General features: G+C 42.6%; 1 long non-coding RNA gene across 1 annotated transcript in view; it reads left to right on the plus strand.

Moving 5' to 3' along the window:
- LOC109300813 overlaps nucleotides 1-2131 on the plus strand; it is a 2759-nt gene extending 628 nt beyond the window's left edge. The window contains exon 2 of the long non-coding RNA XR_002098339.1: nucleotides 760-2131. This is a non-coding gene — a long non-coding RNA (uncharacterized LOC109300813). The remainder of the gene's footprint in view (nucleotides 1-759) is intronic.
- Nucleotides 2132-5985: the final 3854 nt, after the last annotated feature.

A 5985-nucleotide genomic window follows, 5' to 3' on the forward strand; every position in this document is an offset into this window, starting at 1 on the left:
CTGCATAGACTTATCTGCAGAGAGCTCTTCTCCATGTTACCTGGCTGTATTCCCAGCCATGTGCATGCATGTGGGCACGCACATGGTGCCCCCTGCATCCCGATCCTGGCAACCCCTTGTTGCCTGGAGTTGAGGTTCCCATTCTGGGACTGTCCTGCCAAGTTAGGGATGGCTAGTCACCCTAGTCAGAGCATGAGCTGAGTCAGGTGTACAGGAGGTCAAACAGAGTGGAGTCTAGGACTAAACCTAGAGGAGTATGGATTCAGAGGGTGAGCCTAGTCAGGTAGCCAGAAGGTCCAACAGGGAGCAGATAGAGGCACATGTCACAAGGAACAGCAAGGCAGTCTGGCTTAGGGTTGAACCTGGTTCCCCAGACACTTGTTCTGGATCAGCGGTTTATATGGGAAGGAGTGAGGTGTCACTTAACCCTGGCAGGCCATTTCCTGATGCACAGGCCCTGAGGGCAAAGTAGGTCAACCTGTGCTGCTCCCCCCACCTTAGTGTGAGCTGTTTGTGATGTTACAAAGATTTTGCAATGCCCCCTCTCCCAGACCAGCTGCCTCATTTTTTCCCCTGGCTGCTTCCTTTTTCTTCTCTTTCACATGTCTGTTTTACAGGCAAGGTCGCGCTTTAAAGAGCCCGACACGCGACACGCTTAGCACAGTAGCACACGTGCACTAGTTACTCTTCACTGCTGTGTCCACTCGGTGCGTCTTTCAACTTGGCTGATTTAATATCACTCCTGTTTCCTTCTGCCAGTTCAAAGCCACTTCTCTGCCTTCCTCCTTTAAAGCAAAGTCTGTGGACTGACACCAGATCAGCAAACTGGATATGGCATTTTATGGCAGTAAAAATGTGCTACTCCCAGGTCTAGAGAGACTGAATAAGATATACAAAGTATATATGCAAGCGAGTCGTCCATCACTGCTGGCTTTATTGAATCATTCATTTTTTTACTGTCTGACAAAGCTATTTCAGAGACTGTTCAACAAATATTTATAAACGGTGCTGTGCCTTGATAGAATCAGGGCTGTGACAATTCAGACAATGTTGGCGTAAAACTAACACAGTGGGATTTAAATGTTCACCCAGACATTTATTTCTTCACTAGCAGGAAGTTATCCAAAGCAAGGCAATCTCCTTCAAACAAGTGAGGCAAATAAACAGGTGTGATGCCCAAGGCTCCTCATGCACTTCTCACTCCAGTAACAGCATGATCTTTTCCTCGTTTTTTATCTAAATTTCTTCCTGCTGCCTTGTTTTTAATTTAGGGCACAATTTTACAAGCGCACAGGTGTACAAATAACTTTACTTGCATAGACAACCATGAGATTGCACGCATGGCATAAGTTACTCACATGTCCTGGAGTTTGCCAGTTCGAGTCTGTAAGATGCATCCGAAAAGATCTGCTCCTGCATCAGCCAAGTGTGGAAGCACCTTTGCCAGTGTAAAGCAGTGATGTGAGAGAAAAAAAAAAACAGTGCATGTTGGACTCAGGCCAGTATCCTCATCCAGTTCACATGGTGGGAAAAGTCTATCCTAGCATCCTGGTGTTGCACTAACAAATTATAGAGAGCCCTGACCGTTTTTTGGGGGGAGGAGGTGGAGGGAGTGTGTGTAAGTGTGTAAGGGAGGAAGGGTTATATTGAAAAAGAGAAAATAACTAACTCTCTCAAAATCAATTTTACAAATATCCTTTGCAGGTGACCTTTTGTTTGCTTATATTATCAACTAGGAACTTTGCATGTAAACAGCAATGGAGCCAGTTGTTATTTTTAAAGACTTCAATAGGATCTTTTAGGAATTTTGCTTTTTTCCCAACATCTTTAAATAAAGAAGTTATCTGTACAGAATAACACCCATGGACTAAGCAGCTAGGGATGTAATACAGACCTGTCTTGAACTCTGCCAGCTATACAAATCTAACAATGCATCTCAGAAATAACTGGAAAAGGTGACCAGGTTTGGGTTTTTTTATTATTAAATCTGGTTTTAAAGAATTTGTTCCTGGGATGAGACGGTGCGTCTGATTTCAGCATACAGCAAAATTTCAAAGTTCATGTGACCTATGGATACTATCTCAAAATGTTACTTGTTAAATATTATTTTAATAAAGACCCTGTTTACAGCGCTCTTAATTTACACAGCACTTTTACACATACCAGTGTCGACCTTGTATAGGAGCCTGCTGTCCCATGCAGAGTCCCATTAAAGCTAATTGCAGTCCATACAGTTGTAAGAATTTGTACTTGTTAGTACACATAAAACATGATGGTTGCACCTGAATAAAATAAAGCAAAGAAATAAGGAAAGAGATAAGGAAAGGCACAGTTTGGGCAGTAGATAAAGCTTAAAAAGAAATTAAAATTAGTAATTAGGCCAGGACTTAAAAAGACAGTATTTCCCATTCTTCTGTTGCCAGGCTCATGGAGTCAAGTGATACAGGCACAATCTCTGCTTTGATATACGGACATAGATTATACACGAGTTTAACCACAACTCGTATGTACGACCACAACTCGTTCTGAACCAGTCTGACAACTCCTTTTGAGGCCCAACTCCTGATTTTCAAACATTTGAGGCTGGCAACACTGAGAAATCATTAACAAGATACCATTCTAACATCGCTTCCAACATCGTGTTTGTTTGGTGCTCATCTACTTTTATGTCCTGTCTTTTATATTGCAGTTTTGGAGGGCAGGCATTTTGTCTACAGAACAGGTTGGCAGCCTGTCAGTACCAAAGGGCTGAATTAACACAGCTCAGTCTTGAGGGAGGCTGGACTATATCATTTATTATGGGGTTGATCTCCCACAGCATGGCGACAGTGCGTGGCTCCTTCACAAATCACGTACACTGGATTTACTGCAGTGTTTCAGCAGGGGAAAGGACTCATGGAGCACCCAACAGAGCAAATCCTATCCCCCTGCCAACCCTAGAGTGAGACAGTCCCCAGCCCTGCACACAACCAAAGGGAGTTGGGGACAGGCAGCACTTGGTCACACACTGATCGAAGGCACCTAGCCACAGAGCATCCCCACCGCTGCAATATAACGATCACGGCCTCACGTGGACCATTGCCTGACTGATGGCTCCACCAATCCGTCTGGTCAGGAACGTGCCAGAGCCCAGGCCTGTTCCAGCCTCTGCTGTCGCAACTGCTCCCCAGCACATGGCCCACCACGCTGCAGGGCCCAGCGGACTGCAAGGAGGGTCCCAAAGCACAGCATGCTTTCAGGTAGTCCATTCTGCGCCATGCTCCAGGTAGCAGCTGCAGCCACAGAGACTACGTTACAGGCATCAGCATGTGCCTAGCCAGCCCAGCGTGCACCAACCATTGGGCTACAGCCGTGGTTCCTCCGTGCATCCCGAAGCTGTCTTGCACCATGCGCCTGGCTGATCAGGGACATGCTGATGCCTTCTGTCCCGGTCCGTACCGCTGCAGCTGCTGCCTGTGCCTGGTGCAGAATAAACCGTGCTGCAGCCGCAGCTCCTCCACACATCCGAAAGTACACTGTACTTCAGGATACTCCTTGCACTCTGCCAGATCCTGGAGCATGGTGGCCCTCTTACAAAATATTGGTGGGCTGGAGCCAAACTGTGGGCCGTACATTGGCAGCTGCTGGTCCACAACATTTATATAATATCTGGCACAATAAAACAAACAACCCTGACTTCAGACCTTTGGACGATACCACCATACAAATGAGAAAATAACTATTAATAATAGTAAGAAAAGCAGTTCTCAGTGGAAGACCAGGGGGATTGTAAATTTGAGATAAAAATGGAAAGATTCATGGCCCGCTAATGATATTTGCGTTAGCCAGGTACCATATAACTAGTGTAAAATGATCATATAAACCTAGACAGCATAAAATGATAACTTGGAAACCCACCATTAAGTAACCTATATGTTCATGTACAGCTATCATTTCTAAAAGAAAAATGGACTTGAGGGTTTAGGTGGCAGAGAGTATTCTCTATTATATTTCAAGTAAGCAACCTATCGTTACCCAAACTGGAACTAGGGAAAGTGATGGGATCTTTCATGATCACAAGTCATCACCAGGGTTCCTGGTTTTCTCTGCTAAAAAAAAAAAATCCTAAATTTTCGGATTGAAAAAGTAACCCAAAATCCACAGTGTTCCATGATTAAAATGAAACACCACAATATATGGATATCTATAGACAAGTACAAGTATATATATTGTAGTGTTTCATTTTAATCATGGAACACTGTGCATTTTGGGTTACTTCTTTAAATCTGAAAATCGGGGATTTTTTTTTAATCGGAGAAAACCAGGATCCCTGGTGATCACAAACTTGCTTTTCATGTAACCCAAGAAGGTACCTTCAATATCCCAGTCCCCATGTTAGCACTACATACGATAACATGTAGACTCAATCATTCCTTAGAAAAAAGAATGAAACCTTCTGAATCACCAAATCCATTTTTTTTCATAGATTTTCCTTGGAAATCACTCTTGAATGCAATTATTTAATTTGCTTGTTCTCAATGAAGCTAGATCCAGTTGTGTCATGTAAAGACCTGGCCCATAGTCTTCAAGTCCATTTTGAGGAGAAGCATTCAATAGTTCCAGACAAGATGTGCTTTTAGAAGGCGTCATGAGACAATTGTTTTTTTAAATTAGTGTTAGCCATTCTTTGTAGTGTCTCCTTTACTGTTGACAATTTACAGATGGAATTTCAAAAACCCAAGTTAAAGTTGTGCAACCCCTTTTAAACACACGCACGCGCGCACACACACACACACAGGGTTGGTGCCTATTATGATGGAGAAAATTGTTTGTAAGGTGAAGAACATTTTCTATAACAAACGTAGAATTGTGTGTTTTATAGTAATAAATAGTAAGCACTGACCCAGGGAGAGATGACAACCATATTATTCTTATGCTCCTTGTCCAAATAATCCTGTCTGCTTGCTTCTTTCTCATTTTATTGTCTTTCAACAAAAGGCTTGTTAGGAAAATCACTGCCACAGTCTCTATTTAATTGTTTTGAGGTACAGATCTAGAAGCACTTGGCTCGATTCATTAGCCACGTGTAGGGTAAGGCATGAAAATATGGTGCCTCTGGGCTCGTCCACATATGCAGGCATGTGCGCTTGCAGCAGCAGTAGCACAAATTTGTGCCGGAGATTGGTGCCTCAGCACATGTGCCTGAACGTGCACTTTGGTGTGGGGCAAATTGTGCCACTTGGAGCAAACTGACCCTGCCCTCCCAGATATCCAATTCAATTCAATTTATTCGATATATTAAGAATTCTGGCTAAATGCCATGCTCTCAAAAACAACATAACACACATATGACCATAATATAAATAAGTTCAAACAATGTAACCAAATTACAAATATTATACAAAAACTAGAGCCCAGCACATAAAAATTAGTAATATATAGTAGTAAATCAAGATATGAACCTATAATATTGTTGTGCATAGATCCACAACTGAGACAATAAAATCAAATCTAATGTTAAAATGTACCAGTCATATCAGTAATAAAGGATATTTAACTCTAATCGCCTCAGCCTTATAAGCAAAAATTGCAAGACAGTTTACTAAATTTGGATCCGTTTGCTGTAAAAGCCAGATTAATTTCTCTCTGTGAAAAATGTACCAATTTCTGCAAGGACAGTAATAAATAGGTTCTCCTTATGTCATTATACAAAGAATATTCTAAAACATAGCAGGTAGTATCTTCCACAACTCCTAGGCAGACTGGGCAACATCTTTTAGCCCTTGGAGTGGAAAATCTATGTCCAGCCAGAACAGATGCAGGCATCTGTTCGGTCCTTAGTCTAGTCAAGGAGGATGGCTATCTGTTATTGAGATCCAACTGGAAATACCTTTCTCCCCCACAATCTAATTTCCAGAGAGTATATAAAGGGGCAATAGGAGTAGCCCTAGCCAATGCAAAATCATTCTGCCTGGCAATATCTTGTATCCTCTGGAAAACCCTAAC

The sequence above is a fragment of the Gavialis gangeticus genome, unplaced genomic scaffold, assembly GCF_001723915.1.
Source record: "Gavialis gangeticus isolate Ggan-Ray unplaced genomic scaffold, GavGan_comp1, whole genome shotgun sequence".
NCBI lineage: Eukaryota > Metazoa > Chordata > Crocodylia > Gavialidae > Gavialis > Gavialis gangeticus.